Here is a 12,820-nt window from a genome sequence, read left to right as displayed (position 1 = left end):
AGCTCGCTAATTGCCGCCTGATTTCGTCATATTGTCATCGGAAACGCTGTTATGTTCCGTCCGGCGCGACGGACCATCGTTGCGACGCAATGATTCCGGTCAAGTCTCACCGACGCTCTTCGGACCGAACTATTTTAAGATCGCGGTTCTCGCGGATGTGAAATATGCCACATCGAGGCGAAAGGAGCCGAGTCGAGCGACGGCTCGTGTTTCGAAAAATTTAGGCTGGATTCTCACTATCCGTCCACTGCGGCACTGGACAGAATTCGCCGCTGTTCCTTTTCTTGATAATTTCTATCAAGAAAAAAGAAAGCGGAAGATTGACCGGAAGATTGAGTCTTGCGAGACAGATATGAGAATCCGGCTTTACACGAATTTTCGTGTGACTCGCGTTGCTGATAGAAGGAAAACAACGATCGTTGCCATAAGCGAACTACATTTTTGCACGCTCGCGCTCGTGTGTGTTTGCTTTGTTTCCTCCTCTTATTAAATTACCAGCATTCAGGCAAAGAATCGGAGCGAGAAACGAAAATAACAGGCGCCGTCGACCGATCGATTAATCGGTCGGTCGGTTTGGCGCGCAGCATCGAGTCGGAATTAGATAACGCGCTTTTTAGGACGGGATCGGCACGCCATCAGTTACAGTAACGCGATTATTTAACCATAATAGTCGGTTACGGGTTCGCGCATGCTAATGATTTATTTCGCCGTGATTCCGTATTGAAAAGCCGCCTAAACCGTGCACAAACCACGAACCAATCACGCGCGGCTACGCCGCGATCCAGACGGATTCGATCGCGCATAATGTTCGGAGGGAGGGGGGGGGGGGAATGCGCGAGCTAATAAATAACGGGGGCCCATTGTCTCGTCCGCGCCAGTCGATCGTAAAATCACGCCGGCAGTAACTGCAGGCGCATTATTTCCAGAAGCGCATAGATAAACGGCCGACAGCTGATAAAAATCGTTCGCGCAGCTCCTGCGCGCCATTTCGAAGTCGGCGGGGCGAAGTCTACGCGTATGTGTTCATTGTTTGCATTTCGGGCAAGAGTCCCCCCTAAACTCCTTTTCTCCTGCGATCATAATCAGACCGGACATCGTGCAGTTTGGGAAATCAATTTGGGAAGGAGGAATAAGAGAACGTGTGAAATATCACAAAAATAAATAAAGCTCCCTTGAGATTTCGAATTTTTTTTTATCTATGAGAATTAAGCAACAACAGTTTACCAACAATTATCAAGAACGATTAACGACTATTAATCGACGATTTTAAGTACCGCGGATGTTATTATACGTACCCTATTTCGTCCGATCTCCCGTTATACGGCTAAATGAAATTTCGAGTTGTCCTTGTCATGATGTAATATACACACACAAAGAGAGAGTGAAGGAGGGGGGGGGGAGGAGAAAGAGAGAGAGAGAGAGAGAGAGAGACAGTGAGGCGCTTTAACGCTCACTGGAAGCGCGAGCTCTCACAGCGACGTTCGCCGCATTTACCTTGCGTGCATTATTTACGTCGCGCGTAACGAACGTCGCGCGGCAACCAAACGCTCGTGTTAGATTTATCAACGAAGCGAGTGTCTAATTTGATAAGTGTACATAGCAGGCAAACAATTCGCGAAGTGTGCTCGGCATACATTATTACTGCTCGCGCGGTAAGCACCGGCGTTGGTGCGCGGTGCCTCGGGAGTGAAACGTCGAATTTCGAGAGGAATTGTATAGCCTGATATTCCAGCGGCGGACGTGATGTACATGTGTAATCGTATTATTCCCACGGCTCTCTCTCTCTCTCTCTCTCTCTCTCTCTCCCCATGATGCGACGCGTGAATTATGACAATCTTACGTGCGTGCGGAACGCGCGTCTTACCGCGCGAAAACGCGGAAAACCGTAATATGAGAGGAAGGAAGAGACGCGGAGGGACGTGGAGAAAGAGAAAAGGAGAGCGAGTAAGCGAGAGAGAGAGAGAGAGAGAGAGAGAGAGAGAGAGAGAGAGAGAGAGAGAGAGAGGGAGAAAAGGGCGGGGGGCGTACGTTTGATTGAAAGAAATTATCTCGAGCGAGAGACAATGCGATTTACATATAGCATCGAATTTACATATTACTTCTCCGGGAGATTCGCGCGTGCAGAACGGCGCGGTGGCTCGTTTGTCCGAAACCCTACGAAGTAATGAATTATTCATTTTTTCGCCGCGTGCGAGCGTGCGTTCTATTTAGTATTATCGCGAAGGGCTACAATCCGTCCGACCGACGGATATTTCAGCGAATCGTGAAACCGCGGAATGACTCGTCGCACGCCGGTGGTGTGTCCGCGGGTTTTTGGGGTGCGGGGAGGGTGGCTTTCGTGCGCGCCGGCCGGTCGGCTGTAATTCCGCGACGAGGCTGTACGGATCCCCCCGGAACGAGCGTAGTTGGGATGAATCGCCCTAATACTTTTTCACGACGTGAAACTTACTCCGGTCTAACGCGCGATGTCACTTTGCGTTCGAGACGTCGGCGGGCATAAATTCCCGGTGGGCCGGATGGCGAAGTTCGCTTTCCGTGCGCGGCCTGAAACCGCTCCTGGCGCGGATTAGGTAATCTTACCGTAAAAGTGGCGTAATTTATGAAGCTACTTAAACCCTAGCCCCCGAGTATAATACTCGGCCCGCTCGAGCGAGTCACCCACCCCCTTCCGCGCAGGGCCTGGACGAGATGAACTCTTCGAACGGAAATTATCGTTATACGAGCTGGCATCATCCCCCGAGAGGTGCGCTCTTCTTTCGCCCGCCCCCTTTTCCCGTCTTTGCCCGTGCGGCCGCTTATATGAAACAACCTGTGCGGGGGCTGGCGGACGGAATTGATAGCGCGCCATCTTGTGTAAACTTACATCCACTTGAATTCTCTCCTTCTTGTCGTCAAGTGCGGCTTGCGATGAGCGAGCCTCTCACCGGGGTGAATAATGGAGAAGATGCACTTTTCTCTTTTCTCTTTTTCTCCTATGACTCTGTGCACACGCGCACAAAACACGCACACGTAATCTCAGCGACGCGAATAACCAGACGCTTCAAGTGGCACGCCAGGCTGCCGTGGAAGTATGCGAGGAAATTAAAGCGCTTCGACGCGTTTTGCCGAAAGTGCGGAGGGAAATGTCTCGTCGAAAATTCATCGCGGTGCCGCGCGCGACCACCGCTCAAAATTTGGCTTTCGAGCACCGGCGGCGATCCGTGCACTTCGCGTTGGATCCGGAATTATCTTGTCGCTCGACGTTCTTCCGATCTTGAACGTCGATCATATTCAGGGCTATCCATGAGCCACCAAATAGATGAAGCTTTCGTTTTTTGACTAAAATCAAATAATAACAAGACACCGTCTATATATATCTTACACAAGCAGACCGCGTGTCACTTCAAGCAGAACGCGTGTAAAACGCGATTACTTACGTCCTGGAGGAGGAACGCAACTTGACGCTTGCTTTCGCAAGCTCCGACGTACTCGCAAGTCTGCGGAACAGATCAAGGATCGGAATGACCTCTTTATCTGGCGCGGATGTACGTCGGTGGTCCTTCATTTAGGTCAAGGAACTGAATCCTTTTACCTGGGATAGGACCGTGAGCGACAGTTGAGGGAAGGGAGAATTTTTCGTTGAGAATAATTATTTGGAAAACGTGATTGGTTTGCAATTACAAACAACTTGTTTTATTAGACGGAAGTTCACAATGAAATAAAATTTGTAAGATTTTATAATGTGTCCGTATACATATGTGGTTAACAATCGCGCTCAGAACAATGATTCTCGATTACTCAGAACAATATTCCATGTTCGTTATGTCCGACCGTGATCGAAAGGATTGGACCACTGACGCCGGATTTTACAATTAAGGAGGAATGCCAAGAGGGATAGAAAACGGAAGTAAAACGAAAGGAAAAGAAAAGAGAGAGAAGAAAAGATAAAAAATGAAACGAAAGAGGTCACTCAGGTAAAAGAAAATATAAATAACTTACTGCTGGACTTCTCTGATCTTAGTAGACAATGAAAGGTGTGGTTGCTGCGTCTCCGTGAGGATAGATGCCTCAAGTTCTGCGCCAAGGACAGGCAGCTGGTTTCGGCAGGACCGCTCTCAATGGCCCAAGAAGGCACAAGATCGTTGCACCGAATAATTAACAAGTGAAGAATACCGGTCGGTCTAAGCCACAAGTTGGCTAGATTGTTAAGAAACCCCGAAGGGGTGCTGGAGAGAAGCGTCTGTCCTGGGTGCTGGATCGGCGAGAAGTGAGTGAGGCTCTTGACTCTTCTCAAAAAGTCAGCTCGGTTGAGAGAGTGGGGTTTTGGGGGAAATGTTCCAGAAGATTATTTTACAGGAGATAAGATGCATGTGGCAATAAGAGGATTTCGAAAGTCTTTTGTAAATAAAAAAAAACGTGGCAGCTATCTTAAGAAGTAAATATCGATATTTCTAAGAACGATGTCGTGGTACTGTTATCAATGATTAAGCGCGTGGGAAACAAGATAGGAGTTGGTTCAAGATTGTTAGTATTTTCGGGGTATCGAAAATTCCAGAGATATCGTCGTGTGGTATCATGCCTGAGCGCATTCGGCCGTATGATAAGTAATAATAAATTCGATTTCCCTTATTTATAAAAGAAGCCTAGGGTCCGCTGAGTCAGCAGGACGTAACAGCGATAATGATTGAAGCGTCCCACATTTCGCTGCTCCGCTCTGTTTCGTTGCTCATCCCAGCGATGTAAGCTACGCCCGCGGTGCGAATCGAGCGAGAAGAGAATTTCTCCCTCTGTCTCGCGAATACGTCGGAACAATGAAGAAAATTCATCGACCGTGCTCATCGGACGGGTGTCGAGTGAAGCGTTAATTTAAGATAACAGCTTTTACAAGTTTATCCCCTAAGTGGCGATGTCATTCCCCTTTCGTGCTAATCGCGCGGAAAGTATTCATTTCTCCCCCGAGTTTTCGATCGCTGCCGTGCCTCAGTGAGTCCGCTAAGCGACTCCGTTAATCCACGTCGTTTAATATCGACGTGATCTCTCATCCTTCCTTCCTTCCTTCCTTGCTCCCTTTCTCTCTTCTCGAAAGATTTTTAACGCTCTACGGGGGGGGGGAGGGGGGGCGTTTGCGTGACGCGAAATTAGAACGAGGAGGTATTAATCCGCGTACGCGTGGCGGAGTCGCGCGGCAGACAGACAGGGGGAGACAGGGCAGGCGGGAAGAAAAGAAGACGGACGAAGAAGGAGACACGGAGACACACACGGGTGGTGGTGGTGGTGGTGGGCCGCGGAGGAAAGGCGAGAGAAGCGAGAAGAAGTCGGAGGGTGGCTCGAAGGTGTCCGCGCGGTCGTGTGAAAGAAGCAGCCCCGAGCGATTTTCATAGAAATTCCCGAGCCGCCGGTAATCATCGCGAAATTAAGCTCATCCATCACCCGCGGGACTCATTCTACCACGCCGGCCCACTCGATAGTGTTCCGCTGAGCGACGTAATTTTGTCCCACACCTTCCGCCGTGACCGCGGCGTGTACGCGGCCGGGGCCAACAAGACGGAAGAGTGAAGTATAAGGACGGGAGGAATGCGCGCAAGGGTGAGTGCTGCGAGAGAGGGTGATATGTGTGCGTATGAGCGAGAGACAGAGAGAGAGGGGGGGAAGGGAGAGGTCGTGGAGAGTTAGTGGAAGCCGCCGCGTCGCCGCAGTTTCCAGACTGACGGGCGAAATCCACGCGCGCTCCGGCTTGTCGCATGCACATCCGTCAACAAGCCGGCCGGAATATTCGCGGTGCACCTCACGGGCAATTCGAGTTACCTCTCGCGCGATATCGCGATGAATTAATTACGCCGAGGGGCAGGGGAAGGAGGCGGCGCGGTGCGGCGTGGCGCGGGGAGGGGGAGGGCGCGCGTGCCCGTACGGGCGGGCGCGGCCCCGTGGTCGTTTTTCAGCATTCTGCAGGTTAATGTCTCCCCGCGGGAGCAGCGAGAGAAACGAGGCAGATAGAACGCGCGAGTTGCTTGGCGCGCGGGATAATTCATGAAATGTTTTTAATTAGCCTCTCATATTTTTTCATCGCGGACGAAGCGGCGGCGCCGGCGCCGGCGCCGACGCCGGCGGGTGGCCGAGTAAGTTTTCGACGGGAGGAGAGCGGCTCTTGATGTGTCGAACTGGTTATTACGTGGCTATTACTTGACGGGACCGCCCACCGCTCGAGGCTTGGATCGAATAAATACCCGTGTCTACCCTAAATTAATCCACCCTCTGTCTTGCTCGTCCTCCCTTTCTCTCTTTCTCTTGCTCTCTCTCTCTCTCTCTCTCTCTCTCTCTCTCTCTCTCTCTCTCTCTCTCTCTCTCTCTCTCTCTCTCTCTCTCTCTCTCTCTCTCTCTCTCTCTCTCTCTCTCTCTCTCTCTCTCTCTCTCTCTGTCGCTCTCTCTTTGCCCTTCGCCCCGCGCGCTTATTTGATCGTTCGATCATTCAATTTCGCTAATTGATATTCGGTGATTTCTATAGCGTTGTATATTTCCCGTACGGACACTCTATTCATTATTGCGAATTAATTAACTTTATGAACGGATAGACCGATACATAGAGAGAGGAATACACACACACACACACACACACACACACATGTGCACACACGCACACGTATCGCGTGAGCGATAGAATAATAAAGATGATACAAATGTGTGGCGTTGAGAGCGCAGGCAGATGATTTCTAGAGCATTGATAGCAGTGTTCCACGGTTAATTTGCGCCGATCTCCGAGCAGCGGGCGAATATATTATCCGTTTCCGAGCTCGTTGTGCGGACCAATTTTCGAGAATGCGCGTCGCCGAAAGTTTATGAGCCGCGGGGAAAGTACGAAATTCGAATACAGCGCCCGATAAAGCCCGTTAATTAATTCCGCGCGGTTCATTTGAGCGCGTCGAGAATAATATCGCCGCGGCTTTGGCATTGTTTTCGCGCAAATCAATTGCCGCGGGATCGCTATAATCGTTCAGCCCGTCGTCGAAAAATTAACGCGAAAAATTATCGTGATCTTAGAAAATTACAATCCTCATTGCTACGATCGCTTACCCGTGTCTGCGCTCATTAAACAGACTGCGATCCTCGCGATTGAATCTTTTCGGGCGCAAACTTTGGCTTCTCTCCCCGCGGGGGGGGAGGGGGGGGAGGGGAGGGTATGAAAGTCGCAGTTTCGCCGTAAAAAGCGAGGGAGGGGTTCAAGCCCGCGCAAGCACTGAGATGCGCAATTGTGCGGAAGCGAAAAAAGAAAGCAAAGAAGGAAGAGAGACAGACAGATCGGTAGATAGACAGATAAAGGAGAGACGGAGAGCGTCGCTCGGCGTCGCCGCTTTCTCGATTTTCTCTCGAGGATATCGCGCCGTGACTATAGCGGTCACTCGAGCACAGCCGTCGGAGCTGAAATCGCGCCGCGGCTCGTTCACGACGTTCACGGAATGAAGTGCATGTCCAGGTCGAGACTCTGACCCAATTGCGTCTCATCGAGAACGCGCACGTACACCGGGGTGACCGTCGCTCGGCATTCGGAATTAGGAGCACCTACATCTTCCGCTTTTCGGCTGAACACAGGACGGCGCTTTGTTCCTTTCCTCGAAATCCGCGTCCCCATTATCAGGCGGGCGCAGCCGAGAAGGACCCCGGGAAGTCCCGGCTGTGTGCGACAGCCGTAAGATAGACGATTCGCGCTCGTGAAAGGACGTTCGCGCCGGAAAGGTGGAGGAACGACGTGTGTATGTATAAGGTGGTGGACGGCGATTTATGCGCGGACGCATAAATATGCCGGGACGAACGACACACGCGAGGCGAGGCGAGGCGAGGCGGCGCGGCGTGGCTGACAATTTAGCGCGCGCTAAAACTCGCGGCCGGTCGGAACAATAGCGAGAGGGCGGGAGAGAAGCGGCATGAAAGAAGGAGGGCGTACTAGGTGGCGACGGGACGCCGTGCGTTCGGGACCTGCATCTTATTTTCGTTCCGAAGAGAGAAAAATATCGAGAGCGCGGTAGTCGCTAGACCGGGACGAGCCCTTCATTTCTTCGCTTCGCTTCGCTTTCCCTTGACGTGGAATGGGAAAAGGGGGCGAACTGCAGAAGATGATACGCACGTAATTTCTCTGTGATCAGTGATCAAGGCTCAGCTCTTTGAGCTCACGCGGGAAACGTGACGTGCACGACGACGACGACGACGACGACGACGACGACGATACAAGGAATCTGTTACGGCGACGCGCGCATAGAGGCGCCCGGAAAGTTACATTAATTATAACTTAACGAGCGTGAACTACACACGTATTACACGCGGCCGAGTCGTGTAACATGTGTCGTTTGTCACATTTCCAACTTCGTCCCTGCGCTCCGTCCTCTGTGATATTAATTCAGCGTCATGCGTTGCGTAAACTATTAAAAGCGGCCATTTCAATCTCACTCGTCTAAACGTTAAACCCCTTCCCGAAGGTACAATTTAACGGACGCGGATAACCAAGTGCGCGATTTAACAAGCAACATTTTCCCGCGGAGCGCTCAGTCGAGTGGCTTATCTTCGTCTTACACACACACGCACACATGTACGTCCGCGAGCTCACGCGTCCAGCGCGTGCACAATATATTACGCGCCGGTAAATTCCCCGCGCTCGCCCGGGCCGATATATCGACCGGGCGATGATTTCACTTTCAACAGTGCGAAGTCGAGCCGCCGAGATGCAGCGATTTCAAGCTCAACCGCCAGAGATCTCCCGAGTATTTTCATCGATTTACCCCCCCCCCCGTGACCCTCCCCTCGATTCTCCGATGCGCGCAAATGAGCCGTGAAATTGCTCGCGCGCGGAACGCCCGCGCGTCTCGCGGAGCGATGATGCTCAGATTTCGCGGGATTGCCCGCGATAAAGCCGATCGTGAGCGCCCCGATATTTCCGCGCGCAGGAGGATCCGCGCGTATGAGGGGATCATTGTGCAGCTCCCCCCAGAGCGCCGCGCTGCAGCGGAGGCGAGGGCGGGGATATTTTTCGCCGCCAGCTCCTCCGGCCGTTTCCTCGCTAACAGGTGGACTTAAAAAGCGCGGCCCCGTGCATCTTTTACGCGCGTTTAATGCGCAGTGCACTCAGCACGGCGGCGGCGCGGATCGTTTATCTTCCTGCTCTAATCTAGAATCTAAGAACGAGGACATCTTCCTCGTTCTAAAGCTCGCAGCGCGTTTGCACGGCACGCTCGTGCGAGAGCGGATTTGACGCGGATTCCGCGCGCTCGGCGATCTACACGCGTAATGACGATACGGAACGTGTCTCGATCGCGCGGGTCTTTCGCGTGTGAGACGCAAAAGGATGCGGGGGGACGTCGGTTTATCTTAAGGCTTAGGAGATGGCGCGCTAAGAGCTCTTGGAATGGCTCCGTGTCCTGCGCGCTGAGCGAAAAGTGGCTACTTTTTGTTATAGGACACCTCAGAAAATGGGCGTTTTGCGGAACCGCTAGGCGCTCGATGATCTCGATGTTCCAGCCGCGCTTGATATTTATTCTCGGCTTCAACCGGCAAAATGTATGATCTAGTCGACTGTACACTGTAAAATTAGGCATCGGAATATGTGTGTTGAAATTGAGCGTTAGTGTGTTATTTTGACACATTAGCTGGCGTTAAGGCACTAAGTGCGTCATTATAAATTGTTTTCTGTGACAAAAGTGTGTTTTAATAACACACTTGTTTGTAACACACCATTTAAATGAACACACGTTTAAGTGAACACGTTTAAATGAACACACATGTGCGTATTAAAAAAAATATATGTGAGAAAAGCACAAATCGGCGATTACACCCGCCTTCAAAAAACTATTGCAGCTATTGAACAAATTAATGTAATAATAACTTGCTTTCATATTATTACAGACTAAATTATTAATTATATGTTATTCATTATTATATGTTTAAACGTAATATGTAATGAATAACGCGTGACTTAAAACGAAATAAATGTGTCAGAAAAGATTCATTCATTTACACGCATGTGTGCATTTTAAAATAATACACTTGGATTTGCAGTGTTGCTCAATTCACCCTCACAACACACTTGAGGTGTGTTATTTTGATATAGGTACCTTCATAACACATTTGAAGTATGTTATTTTAATATACTTTCATAACACACTGAAAGTGTGTTATTTTAATGCACCTAACCATTAACACACATACAAACGATTATATTTAACACATACATAAATATGTTCTTTTAACATACATATGTCATATGTGTTAATTTAATTTGCTGATTTTGTATGTCTAAAGTGGAGACATACTTCAACACGCTTCAAGCATGTTATTGTAACACACTTCGGTTTACAGTACAGGTGTAGGCAGATCCCGAAAAGCCCTGTCCTTTTTATGTATCTTTTGTGTGTATCACGCATGTCGCGGCTTGTTAGTTGCTGTCGACATATTTTCTTGGGATATTTCTCTCGCCGACGTCGCGTTATTCGGCACGTTGCGTCTTCTTTGGCCGCCACCGCAGTTGCATGCGAGCGATCTTCTGGAAATTAGGTATCGATCGACCCGGAACACCGCGAGTGACAAGTTTAGAAATTCCCTGGCACGTGAAAGAATCGTCCGTGAGCGCATTCTTAACGGACGTTTCGACGAGCTTGCCGAGAGGGATGAGGAGATCTGTCGCTCAATCTTTTGAGCACGAAGTTTTCGTAGCCCGGCGTTGTGCGAGCATCGAGTTACTCGCGGCTAAAAATATGCAAACTAAGGCGGGCAGGCTATCGAAAAGCCATAAGATCCGCGAGGTGCTCGAAAGAACCGGCTTATCCGAAGATATACGCTATACGTATATTTACACGCACGCACGCACACAGTCGCGCGCGTCCCCTAGCATAAATGATAACGTCGATAGATTTACCCTCGCCGATACGTTGTCGCAGCGGAGAATACCTCCGCGTCATCGTGGCGACGTTATGAATCACCGATCGTACTTTTATCTCCGTTCGCCAGCCGGGCGATTTCTCGCGCGGCCGCGGCTATTAATTAATCGCGGCCGAGGAGTACGAGAGATTTTTTAATCGTCGTCGCCATACGTGATTCGCCCGTCGCATCGTCGTCGTCGTCGTCACGTCACGCGACGTTCGCTAAAATCTCAACGGGAACGCAATTCCCCCTCCGGGCAGAATAACAGCAGCAAAAGCGCGGGCGCACGCTTCCCGTCGGCGCCGCCAGCCGCACCCCATAAACACACTTCCGTTCCGCGGATGCTGCGCGCTCGCGCGCCTCGCGTATTCCCGGGGCGGGAACAAAAGACGACGGAGGGAGTTCGGAGGGATGCTCCACGCGTCATGAACTCCTCGAGTTCGTCGTCGTCGTCGTCGTCGTAGCTGTGCGCGCCCTCGGCGCGCGCGGCTTGCGGGGTCGAGCCTTGTCGAAAAATCGCGACAACTTTTCCGGAGCTTGTCGAAGGCCTTTTCCGACCGTCGCGAAGTTTGTCCGCGAACGTGGTCTCGCAGAGTGGACGCGAGCTCTCGTGTGTCCACATATTTGTGTGTGTGTGTGTGTGTGTGTGTGTATGTGAGGAGAAGAGAAGGAAGGGGCGAGGTCGAGCTGCGGCAGCGGCTTTCTGAAAACAGCAATTTTTCTCCCCAAGCCCGCTCGCCTGTCCTCTCGTAGCTCCGCCGGCGTCACCGCCGACCATCCCCCGCCCCGTCGTCCCGCGAAAGTCGAGGAGGGACTTAAGAGTCGAGTTATCGTCTCGTAGCGACGGAAGTATGACAAATTGAAGCGACCATCGGCGAGAGCGATTTCCAATCATATCGGTCCGCACGCGCTCGTTGACTACTCGTGCGCGAAAGGAGGAGACGGTGCTTCCTCTCAAATAACACGGGGGCAAACAGGGAATTACTGATGAGCGATGAACGTATCAGCGAGAGCAGCCGCTTCACCTTGGCGCGCTAAACGTTCCGAGAGAGTCCACGTGCATCATTAAACTCGCGAGTGCGTACGAGTTGCACGGCTCGTAAGATCGCTCGCGTTTGGCCGCGGGAAATGTCATCGCACGCGTCTCTGCGCACTGAGAGAAAAGTGTATGATATTTGGAACTATAATGATATAGTAACTAAATTATAGTCCGAAATATCATATTTATAGTAAGTATTGCCATAACATCGGTAATAATTACGATATAGGCGTAATATAATAATTGTACTAAGAATTATAGTAAGTTGAGCTAAAATTATTGTATGGCTACAAATCCATAAAATGGTAGGTAAAAGTAACTCTTTTATATAGTCAATATTAGCAGAATATTTGCTAAATGATGACAGATGTAGAATCTCACTATATTTGTGAATGAGAAATTACCATATATGTAAGGTAAAAGTAACTAAACAATGATTTAAGACAATCATAGAATATATATTTGTGTATATTGTACTATATTTTGCAGGTTCCACGAACTATAAAAATATGGCTGACGCCAAAATATAGTGAGTGATAAAATATAGTGAGATTATAGTTAATTCAACTATATTCTTCTATCAGTGCGATCCGTCGCGCTGGCGTGGGAAGACGCGGGGGATCCTTCCCCTCCTCACACACGGAGGAAAAGATCGCTTGAACGACGGTGACAATGGACGAGGCGAATTTCCGCTTCTTATTCGACAAGTGCGATTCCTAAGAATCGATTCCCTCCCTTTCCTTTCGTCGGTGTGCGCCGTCTTCCTCCGCATAATTGCGCGAGGCAGAATTGCGCGCGAATGGGTTGGATCACGTGGAAGAAAGCTAGAAAGAGAGAACGGAGACTGACAAATCGCCGTCGCACGTACGCGAAGTCGGTCGCTGCTGAGAGACAGACGCTGGC

General features: G+C 50.4%; 1 protein-coding gene and 1 long non-coding RNA gene across 4 annotated transcripts in view; one reads left to right on the top strand and one right to left on the bottom strand.

Annotated features, from left to right (window-relative positions):
- Positions 1 to 12,820, bottom strand: part of LOC105190582 (uncharacterized) — a 290,780-nt gene that overhangs the window by 143,856 nt on the left and 134,104 nt on the right. The window lies entirely within an intron of this gene.
- The window catches only part of LOC112590639 (uncharacterized), a 155,861-nt gene that overhangs the window by 133,024 nt on the left and 10,017 nt on the right, over positions 1 to 12,820 (top strand). The gene's annotated exons all lie outside the window — the stretch shown is intronic.

Source organism: Harpegnathos saltator, unplaced genomic scaffold, assembly GCF_003227715.2.
Source record: "Harpegnathos saltator strain DR-91 unplaced genomic scaffold, Hsal_v8.6 scaffold96, whole genome shotgun sequence".
Lineage (NCBI taxonomy): Eukaryota > Metazoa > Arthropoda > Insecta > Hymenoptera > Formicidae > Harpegnathos > Harpegnathos saltator.
Note: the sequence above shows the minus strand (reverse complement) of the source record. Positions and strands in the feature narration are given on the sequence as shown.